The 12380-nt window shown below is 51.6% G+C and overlaps 1 long non-coding RNA gene across 1 annotated transcript in view; it reads right to left on the bottom strand.

Moving 5' to 3' along the window:
• The window catches only part of LOC142830750 (uncharacterized), a 113089-nt gene that overhangs the window by 44149 nt on the left and 56560 nt on the right, over positions 1-12380 (bottom strand). The gene's annotated exons all lie outside the window — the stretch shown is intronic.

The following is a 12380-nucleotide window of genomic DNA, read 5'->3' as shown; positions in this document are numbered from 1 at the left end:
TTTTCAAATAATTGCAACCAGGTTAAAAAAAAAACAGATTTCATTTCCAAAGCCCTGCCAGTTAGACCCTTATGCATATCCTAGCATTGTGCTATTCTATACTTTGTTGAAGGATTCTCAGTGAGATTTTCTGGGCTGTTATTTGTGATATCTTCCTGGGCTCCTTCAGTAAAAAAGTCAGGACATTAACAATTTCCCAGTGTTCAAGAGACATCTGATTCAATTTAGATACGTGGAACCTAATCCAAAACCTAATGAATGGGAAATTAACCTCGAACTTCCAGACCACCCCTTATTACATTTCCTCATTAATATCTCTGCTCTTTCATATTTTTTTTTCAGAAAGAAGGCTACAGCCTGGTCTTCACCTAAAACTGAAGTCAGCCTAGCTCTGTTGCCCATGATTGTGAAAGATTTCGTATCCTGAGCACTGTAGTTCAGTTGAAAGCTGCTAGGTCAATAGAAGGATTCTCCAATCAATCTAGTTATTGCCTCTTGGAGAAGTGACATATTGTATGTCCATGCTACAGGGGCACAGTTGAGCACTCTGCACCTACACCACTCTAGTGCTTGTTGCGTTAACATTTGCTTTGCTTTGACAATGGAAGAACTACCACAACTGAAGTAAATCCAGCTCTTCGGTAGTGGTAGTCAGGTCAATTGTTCCAATGACTTAACAGTGCTTATACCACAGCTTAGGTCAGCCTAAGTCTCTCTCTCTCTCTCGCTCTCTCTCTCTCTCTCTCTCTCAGGGGCCTGAATTTTTTATATCCCTTACTAGGTAGATCTAAGTTTTAAGTGTACAGCAGGGCTTAGCCAAATACAGTCTGGGCCTGATGATTTACTGGACTTAATGTTCACTGAATGTGAAATTACATTATTAATGTATACATCATTGCAACCCCTGATCTGCTGTATTTTCACACCTACTCTTGTAGGTAATGTTTTCATTTTGACTGTGATCTCATTATACATGGATGTCTCGAATATTGTATGTTTAGACCTTAATTATGCAGACTGCTTTCTCTTCAGTGTGGACTATATTTATTTATAACACAGCAATATTTTTTCCTTCTCTTTTCTAATAATTCTGTTTTAGCTCTCACTGCACTCGAAGTTTATCTGCAGGGAAAACAAAAAAGAGAAATCCCTTTGAATTTAAAACTTTGAAGAGATAATTACATGAAAATTGCAGGCTCTGTATTAGCTAGAAAATGTTAGCCATTTCATTGTGTGAGTGAAGCTTTTTTTTCTCTTTTTTTTTCAAGTGGATACTTCATCTTTCAAAGGGCTAATTACAGTGTTGACTACATAATGCTCAAATTTCATTTTTTCATTAACAATGGCAAACAACAAAATTGTGCCAGAGCTGCAGAGCTATTGAAGTTGCTGATAGCTCTTAAGTAGTGAAAGTAAAGCAACAATTACTCACTCATGAGTTATTTTATTCTCTCTGTAATTGACTTTTGTTTTTCTTCAAGTATTGTCATTTAACATCCATTGCCAAAGTGAAAGTGCACTTTGAAACTGTGAGGGAAGGGAAGATCACTACTGGAAAACTGAATCTCAAGAGGATTCTGTCTACTAAAGAGAAAAATGAGGTTATATCACAGGTTTCAATCTTTCTGTTCTAATACCTGGAGGATCACAATATAATATCAGAGTACCATATTCAGCTAGTCTGGTTTGCAATGGTAGCTAACAATGACAATTGCACAAAATGTTATACTTTTCTTAAACAAAAATTCTTGACATAGCAATGAGGACATGAAAAAGCCCCATTCTACTCTTTTCTATTCATATAAAATATTCTTCTTTCCAAGATTGTATTTCACTGTTGATCTCTGCAGGAGGGACAGTCTGCAGATAAGTTAGTCACAAATGTCAGATTTTGAATTGCCTATGTATGGACAAGTCAATTAGTGAGTGGCAATAAGTCACCAGATGCAATTGCAGGGAATATGCAGTCTGGCTTTCCCTTTCTCAAGAGGCTCTTATCTTCTCATCTATTGAAGCTATAACTTGAAACTCTGCTGCAGTTGCCATCTGGCATATAAACATGGATCTGGGCCTAAATGCAAAACAATAAAGATGGATGAAAGACTTAATGCTTTTGCACGTTCTTGTGTATTAAATGATGTTAAAAACAGTGATTCTAAGGTTCAATGTATGCTTCATCAGATTGTTGAAAACAGTTTAAGACATTCTAACCAAGTAGGGGGAAAAACCCAGCTGAATAGCATAAACAACTTAGTTCAATTTGTAGGCTTCTCTTATTAAATAAAAATATGAGAGAAAGAAAGGTACTGTATTCATTGCCATTAGCAGTGATGATCTTGAAATATTTCCTATCATCAACATTTTTGCACACTTAATCAAATGTAGTGGACAAATCGGAATGAAATTTCAGACTCAATCAGGTATTTAATTACAGCTGTGTTTTGGGTCAGTGATCCAGGAGGAAGATGCTGAAAAGACGGACATCTGATTTACATTAAAGCACTGTGGTTGGCAAAGTGATAGAATAAGATGCTTACTGCATTGCAATTTGTGGGATACTCTGGTTAATGACTTTCTGAGTGAAAGGGTATCAGATTCCATGCACAGATGGAACTTACTGGCAGAAATGTACATGCCAATAGGTCATGCTGCAGTGCCCACTACTGGGAGACCACAGTGCTTCCTTGGTCCATCCTAAAAATGTTGGCCTGTAAATCCTGAATAGAAAAGTCTCCCTCCTCTTTCCATGGATGTTAGTGGAGGGGAAGTGGGTGTATGAAAAGGCAGACTGAAAAAACTATGTTGCAGTTTCAGCTTTTTCTCCAAAATGGCCAGCAATCTGGGCACTATATGTAGTAGGGATGTTAAATATCGGGTAATTGAATAGTCGTGTAACTACATGAATTCTTCAGTTACATGACTATTCTATAGTCCTCGGTGACAGGGCTGACAACCTATGCAATCCAGCTCTACTCCCAAGGGGTACGTCTACACTACAACGCTAATTCGAACTAACTTAGTTCGAATTAGTTAATTCAAACTAAGCTAATTCGAACTAACGCATCTAGAACTAAAAACTAGTTCGAATTAGCGTTTCGCTAATTCGAACTAGCGCGTCCACACTGATTGGACGCAGGGGGGCATTTAAGGGCGGCTGAAACCGGTTCTGGCAGGGCATCAGGTCAGTAGTTGCTTTGTGTGGCTGCTGTCTGAGGCTATCTGAGGCTGGAGTTTAAAGGGACCCCCCTGGACAGCCGGTTCGCAGCTTTTCCTGCTTGCTTGCCAACCTCGCCGAGGGACAGCAAAGCGTTGGTCTCTGTGCCCGTCTGTATCGGTGCTTCCCTTCGGGGGGGCCGCCGCAGGTGGCAACATGGAGCCAGAGCTCGCCCTGCACCTTCTGGTGCACTTTCTGGACTTGCTGCTGCAAGCCTGCCAGCAATGGCTCGAGGCTGCATGGCACCACCTGGTGAACGTCAGCCCCCTGCCTCTCCGCCTGGCCGCCCTGGGGGCCGTGGAGGAGCTGCGGAGGCGCACTGGCGTGCCCTGCCGCGTCTGGCGTCTGGACACCAGCACCGACTGGTGGGACCGCATCGTCCTGGAGTGCTGGGAGGACCGACAGTGGACCCAGAACTTCAGGATGAGGAGGGACACCTTCCTGGAGCTCTGCGAGTGGTTCGCCCCTGCCGTGCGCAGAAGGGACACTCGCATGAGGCCCACCATCCCCCTCCACAAGCAGGTGGCCATTGCCCTCTGGAAGCTCTCCACGCCGGACAGCTACCGATCCATCGGGAACCAGTTCGGCGTGGGGAGATCCACCGTCGGAGCGGTGCTCATGCAGGTATGGCACTCGTCGGCCACCGAGCCGGAGGGGAGGGGGGCTGCGAGAAGGGGATGGGCCGCCCCAGGGACAAAGGGGGGGCGGGAGGAGGCGAAAGCGCCCCGCACCGGAGGGGTCGGGCTGTCCCGGCCGTACTACACGCCGCCAGGGGGGTTGCTACTGGGAGTGGGGCACAGGGCACTGCCAGGGCACAAACGCTCCCAGCCACCCGGGCGCCCCACTGATTGGCGCTTTGCTGTGTCTCTCTCTGCAGGTGGTCAAGGCCATCAACCGGGTGCTGCTCCGCAGGGTGGTCCGCCTCGCTGACCCAGACGCTGTCATCCAGGGCTTCGGCACCCTCGGCTTCCCCAACTGCGGGGGGGGAGGGGGCCATCGATGGGACGCACATCCCCATCCGTGCCCCGGAACACCAGGCGTCCCGTTACGTGAACCGCAAGGGTACTTCTCCGTGATCCTGCAGGCCGTGTGTGACCACCGGGGCCAGTTCACGGACATTAATGTGGGCTGGTCCGGCAAAGCACATGACGCCCGGGTGTACCTCAACTCCTCCGTGTGCCAGCGGCTGCAGGCTGGGACCTTCTATCCCGACCGCCACATCAGGGTCGGGGACGTGGACATGCCCGTGTGCCTGGGGAATGCCGCCTACCCACTGCAGCCCTGGCTCATGAAGCCCTACACGGGGCACCTCAATCCCTCCCGCCAGGCCTTCAATGCCAGGCTGACCAGGGCCAGCATAGTGGTGGAGGGGGCCTTCGGGCGACTGAAAGCCCGCTTTCGATACCTCCTCACCCGTCTGGACCTGGCCGAGCACAACATCCCTCCCGTGGTGGCAGCATGTTGTGTGCTCCACAATTTGTGTGAGAGAAAGGGGGAGGCTTTCCTGCCAGCCTGGATGGCTGAGGCTGACCGCATGGCTGGCCACTACGGTCAGCCCCGCACCGCCGCCATCCGGGAAGCCCAGCAGGGGGCCGTCCGGATACGGGAAGCCCTGCGAGAGAGTTTCCTGGTGGAGGAGGAGGACTGACCTCTCCCTGCATGCCCCACTGGGGCCTTCTTCCACCCTACCCCCCTTCCCCTTTCTCCTCCCTACCTACTGTAAAATAAAGACACCTGTTTTTGAAACAAAAACGTCTTTTTATTTAACATAACTGGGGTGGGGGGAGGGAAGGGGGAGGGTGGGAGAGTTGAGGGGGAAACCTGGGACGAGGGAGCTGGAAGGGGAGGGAAGGGAGGAAGGGAAAGGAAAGCTCAGGGGTGGGAGTCCGGCTGCCTCTCCCATCTCGCCACACTGCGGGTCCGGGGGCGTCGGTGGGAAATGGTTGTGGGGGGGGGCAGGAGGGATAGGAGGGACAGGGGGTGTGGAGGAAGCAGGAGTGGAAGCAGGAGCGGGAGCAGGAGGAGCAGGGGGAGCAGGAGGAGCAGGGGGCGGAGGAAATGGGAAGCGGTCCAGCAGGCTCTGGAAGTGGCGTCGCAGGGCACGGCCCTGCTCCTCCAGGGCCTCCAGACTCCTCCGGCGCAGCCTCAGGTCCTCCTGGACCCAGTGGTCCTGGGTGCGGAGCTGGTGGTCCATGAACCAGAGGTGCCGCCTTTGGTACTCCTCCTCGTTCCTGGCTCTCCTGTTTGCCCGGGCACAGGCAGCTGCTGCAGGCGGTGTGGTGCGCCCTGCAGGCCCAGGTGCTGCGGCTGTGGTGCAACAAGACCAGCGGTCAATTACCCCAGAGGCACAGGTGTGTGAAACCCAGCTCCCCTCTGCAAGGCCAGGGCCCCTGCAGGATCCCCAGCTGCTGCTCCTTGGTGGGCAAGGCCCAGGCGCACGGTCCCGGGGCTCCCTTTCGCCCCAGCCCCCCGTACACATAAGGGGAACACGATGGTACTCACAGGTGGACGCCTCCCCGGCCTCAGACGACACAGGCGAGCGGCTCTGTGGGGTGCCTCGGGGGTCCCGGGTCCTGGGCAGGCTGCCGGCAGGCTCCTGGCTCTCAGAGCCCTCCTCCTCCTCCTCCGTCTCCAGGAGCGGGCCCTCTGCCCCGGGGTCAATCACGTCCCGGGGGGAAGGGACGGCATGAGCCCCCAGGAGGCGGTCCAGGGCGTGGAAGTGGGGGCAGGCCTCTGGGTCGGCCCCTGGCTGGCAGGCCCGGGAGTAGGACTGCCGCAGGTCCTTAATTTTGCAGCGGACCTGCTCCCGGCTGCGCTGGTGGCCCCTGGCGGCCAGGCTGGCAGCCATGCGGCTGTAGACGGCCGCGTTCCTGTGGCTAGTGCGGAGATCGTGGACATTGGAGGCTTCCCCCCAAACCTCGATGAGGTCCACAATTTCCACACTTGACCAAGCGGGCGCCCACCTTTTGCGCCCCCAGGCAGGCTCCTGGGAGCCGCCAGGCTGGTCCTGGGGAGCAGTGGAGGGCTGGGAGTCCTCGGGTGGCTGGCTCATGGTGTGGCAGGTGCAGGGTCTGCTGGCTGGGTGCTTGCAGCCTTGCAACTGGCACAAACTGTGTAGCCAGCCCGTGGCCCTTTAAGGGCTCCGGGGCCGGGAGGGGGGCAATAGAGTTTCCCTGGTGTTGGCCAGAGTGGCCACCAGGGAAACCTGGGAAGCCTTAGCCTCCTACTAGTTCGAATTAAGGGTCTACACAGCCCTTAATTCGAACTAGCTAGTTCGAACTAGGCTTAATCCTCATAAAATGAGGTTTAACTAGTTCGAACTAAGCGCTCCGTTAGTTAGAATTAAGTTCGAACTAATGGAACGCTAGTGTAGCGCCTAGGAAAGTTAGTTCGAACTAACGTCTGTTAGTTCGAACTAACTTTGTAGTGTAGACATACCCAAGGAGCTCCTGCCACTCTGCGCTGCTTTCTCTGTAAAACCAGCTCCCCTTGCAGACTGGCTGCCTGCTGCCCCATGCTGCCCCATGCTGCTGCTTCTGATACAGAGCCAGCAGTGTGCAGTGGCAGCACCTGTGTCCAAGGGGTCTGAACTCCCCATGGACAGAGGCTACAGTGAGGAGGAGAGGGCAGGGAAGGCTGTCATGAAGCAGCCTTTGTCCACAGCAGCCTGGGCTGGCCAGGGACAGAGGCTGGTCCAGCAGCAGCCCCTGTCCACAAAGGGTCATAGCTCCCAATGGACAGAAACTGCTTTGCCTCCCACAGAGTAGCCTCTGTCTGCGGCAAACCTGAAAGACTTCCAGAAGCAGCCAGCTGATGGCACGTCTCTGCATGAGCCTGGCTGGGGGCATGAGGGATGGGAAGGCAGCTTCATGTACTGCCTCTGCCCACAGCACAGTTCATAAAATCATAAAATACTAGAACTGAAAGAATCCTTGAGAGGTCATCAAGTCCAGACCCTTGCCCTCATGGCAGGACCAAGCACCATCTAGATCATCTCTGGTAGATCTTTGTCTAACCTGTACTTAAATATCTCCAGTGATGGAGATTCCACAACCTCCCTAAGCAATTTATTTCAGTGTTTAACCACCCTGACATTTAGGAAGTTTTTCTTAACATCCAACCTAAACATCCTTTGCTGCAATTTAAGCCTATTGTTTCTTGTCCTATCATCAAAGGCCAAGAAGAACAGTTTTTCTCACTGCTCCTTGTAACACCCTTTCAGACACTTGAAAACTGCTATCATGTTCCTTCTTAGTTTTCTATTTTCTAAACTAAACAAGCACAGTTCTTTTTCAGTCTTTCTTCAAAGGTCATGTTTTCTAGAATTGTAATAATTTTTGTTGCTCTTCTCTGGACCTTCTCCAATTACACCACATTTTTATTGAAATCTGGTGCCCAGAACTGGACACAGTACTCCAGCTGAGGCCTAAGCAGTGCAAAGTAGAGTAGAAGTTGTGGTGAATGGATGGGAGGAGAGGGTAAAACATTTTCTGGACATCCCAGTCATTCAGTTAGCCAAAGTCTTTTAATCTAGCCCTAACTGCCTTGCCAGTAAGGATTAAAACCATAGATAGTGGGTCCAAGAGAGTCACCAGCATGCTAGGGAAGCAGGAAATAAGTTGGCAAGGTGCAAGGATAGCAAATGGAAACAGATAATGGGCTTTTGATTTGGAAGCTATAGCCCTTTCTGTTCATATTGTGTGGTCAGAGCAGAGCTGAATAGAACATGAAATAGTCCATGGAGCCTGCAATGGAGAATCCAGTGACATCCACGCCTAGGGAAGGACAACAGATATGTGAGACGAACAGGGAACATTTAGTTAGACACAATTAGGTTATTTTCTTTATTTTTGGATTTGTTGGACTTCTCTATGCTGAGCACATGTAACTACCCTTTAACACAGTAACTTTCCAAGCTGAATCCCAGGGAAACAATTCACTGTGGTTTTTTTAAACATTTTTTTCAGTTGCTCTGAAATTAAAGTTCCCTTTTCAGCTGATTGCAACAGCCAAGTTTAAAATTTCTCTCCTGAGGGAAGGTTACAAAGAGCTTGGAACTTCATCAAAAGTAGGAATTACCAAGTGCACCTTCTTGGGTTTTCAAAAGGTTTTTTTTTTCAAAGGAGGTTTTGAGTGGTGGAAGCGATACCAATCCTAGGATGAGGAATCTGTGGCCTTGGGGAGTTTTAAAATAAATCTTTCATGAAAAAGTATTTTAAAATATTTTGTGGGATGCAAATTCTGCAGTCAGAGTGCCATAGTAGTACACAGTCCTTATAATAATCCTCACAGCTCCCATTTGCCAGAATGGGGAGGGAGCGAAACAGAGACAATAGCTTCAGGAAGCGGTGGAGTGGGGATATTCACAGCAGTCGCAGGAATTAGGATGTCTATGGCCAGATAACTGAAAGCCTGCCCAACAATGGGCACATCCACACACAAAAGCAGGTGCCAGAGAAAGGGAGGGGACCTCCCGCTCTGGGACAGAACCCCACACATGCACTTATTTCAAAGATGTTGAACGCATGCATAATGGAGAGTGCTACTTAGGATAAAAAAGAGCTTGTTTAGTGCCGTTCCTTTGCTTATTTTCCATACTTTAGCCTGCAAGTGGCTCGAGATCATGTTAGGCAGGTCTAACACAGAAGTTCCGGAAGTGGCTGGCACTGGGCACCCATTGGGATGAATGGGGTGACCTGGGGTCCAAAAATCTTTCCGGGCGCATTCAACCCTCAACTTTAGAAAGGAGCACTGGGGGTCTACTTTTCAACGGTGAGAGCTGATTTACTTTGTATTGCATGTGCGCATGGATCATCTTTCATATTGGAAGCTATGAACATCAGGTGTGTGGTCTATACCTCTGTAAAGGAATCTATTGGGGTGCCCACTGGCACCTCGTACTCTCCGCCTGAGTCTCGTGCTCCCCTCACCCAGAGGTTCACCGTCTGGCTTCCCCAGTCAACTATCTTCTTGGCCCAGGGGGCCCCTTTAACACCAGGGGTCTCCGGGCTTCCCGTAGCAGGGAGAGGGGGGTCCAGGCCTGCCCCCTCTCATGGACCCCAGCCTAGGGCCCTAAGGACTCAGAATGCTTACGGCATCCGGTCCAGCTGGCGGGGCGTCTGCCGTAACGCGCCAGCCCTCAGGCTTCCTTCGTCTGCCCTGGGCTAATTCGAACTAGTTTTTAGTTCTAGATGCGTTAGTTCGAATTAGCTTAGTTCGAATTAACTAATTCGAACTAAGTTAGTTTGAATTAGCGCTGAAGTGTAGACATACCCTTAGAGGGGCGGCCAGGGATGCGAAGTGTGGTACAAAGCACCGGTAATAACTGGCCAGGCCTAAATATTGCCGTACCTGCCTCTTTGTTTTGGGGGGGGGCGGGTATTCCCGTAAGGCCCTCACCTTATCGATTAGGGGTTTTACACGGCCCTTTCTTACCGTGTAGCCTAGATACGTCACTTCTCGCTCTCTGAAGTGGCACTTACGGGGGTTGGCCAATAGCCCTGCCTCCTGCAGTGTTCTCAGGACGGCCCGGAGTCATCTCAGATGTTCTTCCCACGACTCGCTGTACACTATAATGTCGTCAATGTACACGGCCGCGTACTGGTGATGGTCCTTCAGAATGTTATCCATTAGGCGTTGAAACGTGGCCGCTGCCCCATGCAATCTGAACGGCATTCTAACGAATTGGTATAATCCGAAGGGCGTCGAGAAGGCTGTTTTCTCCCTTGAGGTGGCGGTGAGGGGGATTTGCCAATACCCTTTGCTTAGGTCGATGGTCGACAGGTAGCGTGTTTGCCTGAGTCGGTCCAATAGTTCGTTCACCCTAGGCATAGGGTAGGCGTCGAAGCGTTGACTTTTTGGAAGTCGATACAAAAGCGCGTCGAGCCATCGGGTTTTGGGACCTATTAATACGATAGGGCTCCGCCATGCGCTCTGCGACTCCTCAATCACTCCCCAGACTAACATGGCTACATCTCTATCACTATTCCCCATTGGAGCATTTTCTGGGTCTCCTCCCTCACCGTCTCCCGCATCTTCCTAGGGAGGGGGCGTACGGGGTCCCTCACCATTTTCCCAGGTTCAGTCTCCACGTGGTGGTATGCTTGAGTTGTCCATCCCAGTTTGTCGGTCAGAACCCCTGCGAATTCGTGGAGCAAGGCTTCCAATCCCTCTCTCTGCCTCGGCATCGACGCAGGGTTCACCCCCGGCTCCGGCGGATCGGAGTTTCCCGCAACTCCTGGCCCCAGGTCCACTTTGGGGTCCTCAGAGTTCACTACCAGGGCTTCTTGTTGTCTCCAGGCCTTCAAGAGGTTAACATGGTAAACTTTCGTTTCTCTACGGCTCCCGGGTAGGCGTATCTCATAGTCCACCTCACCCACTTTTCTGACCACCTCGAAGGGTCCCTGCCACTTAGCTAGTAGCTTAGAGTCTTGGGACGGCAACAAGAGCAAGACCCGGTCCCCTGGTTGAAATGTTCGGAGACAGGCCCCCACATTGTAATAGGTCGCCTGTCATGCCTGTGCCTCCCATTGGTACAACTGGGCGAATTCTTCTAGAGTCTTTAACTTTTGCCTTAGGTCCAGAATATAGGGGACCGAGCCTTTCACTCGTGTTTCCTGTTCCTCCCAGTTCTCCCGTACAATGTCCAATATCCCCCGGGGTTGCCTCCCATAGAGGAGCTCGAAAGGGGAGAACCCCGTTGAGGCTTGTGGAACCTTGCGCACAGCGAATATTAGTGCGGGCAGCATGCGATCCCATCCCCGGGGGTCTTGTTCTATGAACTTCCGTAGCATGCCCTTCAGTATCCTATTAAATCGCTCTACGAGCCCGTTGGTTTGGGGGTGATAGACTGACGTCCGTATCATCTTTATACGCAACAGCCGGCATAGCTCGGTCATGAGCCGCGACATAAAGTTCGTCCCCTGATCAGTGAGGATCCCTTTGGCCACCCCCACCCAGGCGAAGATCTTTACTAGCTCTGCCGCTAACACTTTTGCCATTGTTGTTCTTAAGGGGACGGCCTCGGGGTACCGGGTGGCGTAGTCTACGACCACGAGGACGTATTGACACCCGGAGGTCGTTTTTTCTAATGGGCCAATTAGGTCCATAGTCACTCGTTCGAATGGGATGCTTATAATGGGCATAGACACCAAGCGGGCCTTGGGGGCTCCCCTGGGGTTCATCCGTTGGCACTCCGGGCACGACAGACAAAAGTCCTTAACCGCCCTGTAAACCCCGGGCCAGTAGAAACGCTGGAGGATCCTGCGCACCGTCTTTTCATAGTCCAGATGGCCCGAACAGGGGTTGTCATGGGCTAAGCCCATCAGGGGATGCCGGTACCGGGTGGGGATCACTAGCTGCCTAAGAGTCCCATACTCCTCTGCCCCTTCTGTGACCCGGTACAAGCGGTCACGACGTACCTCAAACCAGGGACCACCTCTCCGACTGCCATCATCCTCTTCGGCCGCCCCTTCTCTTTCGGCTGCCTCCCAGACATATTGCAGTGTGGGGTCATCCCTCTGCTCTCGGAGGAAGTCGCCGTCCCAGGGTTCCAATGGGGGTGAAGGGTCCGGCTGATGGCCCCTTTCCTGCGTGGCCAGCACCCCCCGGGGGGCTAGCTGGGGGATCAGCGGCCCCGGATTCTCACCCAGCATTCCTTCTGTGTCTTCTCAGCTCCTCTGACGCCCCGATTTGTCCATCGCACGTCGGAAACCCTCCCAGTCACGTTCCAGGAGAGCGGGGTAGACCAGCCTAGGACCAACTACCACATAAGCCCAGCTCCTGAGGGTTCCGTCCACAATCTGGGCCCATGCCGTTGCATAATGGGGTACATCGCCGTGCACACAATGCACCTGTACCGGCGGTCTTCGGGGACCCTGTACCCGGATCAGGTCTTCCCGTACTATCGTTTGGCTGCAGCCCAAGTCTACGAGGGCCTCCACCTTCTGTCCCAACCACAAGCAGCAAGGCCAAAGGCAGCCCATTCTCATAGAGGCGTCATTCTCGCTTCGTCTGGGAGCAATCCCGTACATCGGTCCCGGACAGTGCACGGACAAAGAGCTCATTTGGCGCAGTTCCTTTGTTTATTTTTCTGACTTTAGCCTGCTTTACCCTCCCGCAGCCTGTGGCCCGAGAGTCACGTTAGGCAATCAATTTGGAGTTTGCT

The sequence above is a fragment of the Pelodiscus sinensis genome, chromosome 10, assembly GCF_049634645.1.
Source record: "Pelodiscus sinensis isolate JC-2024 chromosome 10, ASM4963464v1, whole genome shotgun sequence".
Classification (NCBI taxonomy): domain Eukaryota; kingdom Metazoa; phylum Chordata; order Testudines; family Trionychidae; genus Pelodiscus; species Pelodiscus sinensis.
The sequence above is the reverse complement of the archived record's forward strand: the minus strand, read 5'-3'. Positions and strand labels throughout refer to the sequence as shown.